The following is a 1,480-nucleotide window of genomic DNA, read 5'->3' on the forward strand; positions in this document are numbered from 1 at the left end:
CTCACAGATACACGTTTGAAAAATATATAAATGTGCAATCCAAATGCCAGCCACAAATTCAAATTACATGCTTTCATTAAAAGTCTAAGTCATAATGTTACAATGTAGCACGAAAGGGGCCATTTTACCAACGTAAACAAGTTAACACGTAACCAACGAGATGAAAAACTAGCAGGGATATAATATACATAAAGATGGTTTTACACAAGTATTATTAAGGAGCGTATAAGAGTCTTTACATACAATTATCATAGAGATAATCTAAAATATAATTTCATACATGGAAGAGGCTATGAAGCATAGAGGAGGGTGTGGACAATGTGCCACACCCAGCTAGGGAGGCAGAGGAGTCGATGACAAGCTTTGTCACCTTCCATATCCACTAGTAGAAAAAGGGGCTTTTGTCCCGGTTGGTAAGGCCCTTTAGTGTTAGCAGAGACGTATTTCTTAAAACCCCTCACAGATACACGTTTGAAAAATATATAAATGTGCAATCCAAATGCCAGCCACAAATTCAAATTACATGCTTTCATTAAAAGTCTAAATCATAATGTTACAATGTAGCACGAAAGGGGCCATTTTACCAACGTAAACAAGTTAACACGTAACCAACGAGATGAAAAACTAGCAGGGATATAATATACATAAAGATGGTTTTACACAAGTATTATTAAGGAGCGTATAAGAGTCTTTACATACAATTATCATAGAGATAATCTAAAATATAATTTCATACATGGAAGAGGCTATGAAGCATAGAGGAGGGTGTGGACAATGTGCCACACCCAGCTAGGGAGGCAGAGGAGTCGATGACAAGCTTTGTCACCTTCCATATCCACTAGTAGAAAAAGGGGCTTTTGTCCCGGTTGGTAAGGCCCTTTAGTGTTAGCAGAGACGTATTTCTTAAAACCCCTCACAGATACACGTTTGAAAAATATATAAATGTGCAATCCAAATGCCAGCCACAAATTCAAATTACATGCTTTCATTAAAAGTCTAAATCATAATGTTACAATGTAGCACGAAAGGGGCCATTTTACCAACGTAAACAAGTTAACACGTAACCAACGAGATGAAAAACTAGCAGGGATATAATATACATAAAGATGGTTTTACACAAGTATTATTAAGGAGCGTATAAGAGTCTTTACATACAATTATCATAGAGATAATCTAAAATATAATTTCATACATGGAAGAGGCTATGAAGCATAGAGGAGGGTGTGGACAATGTGCCACACCCAGCTAGGGAGGCAGAGGAGTCGATGACAAGCTTTGTCACCTTCCATATCCACTAGTAGAAAAAGGGGCTTTTGTCCCGGTTGGTAAGGCCCTTTAGTCCCGGTTTTTGAACCGGGACTAAAGGGTCGTTACTAATACCTCTCCCCTTTAGTCCCGGTTCTTACACGAACCGGGACTAAAGGCCGCAGCCACGTGGAGCTCCACCTTTAGTCCCGGTTGGTAACACCAACCGGGACTA

The sequence above is a fragment of the Aegilops tauschii genome, chromosome 7, assembly GCF_002575655.3.
Source record: "Aegilops tauschii subsp. strangulata cultivar AL8/78 chromosome 7, Aet v6.0, whole genome shotgun sequence".
NCBI lineage: Eukaryota > Viridiplantae > Streptophyta > Magnoliopsida > Poales > Poaceae > Aegilops > Aegilops tauschii.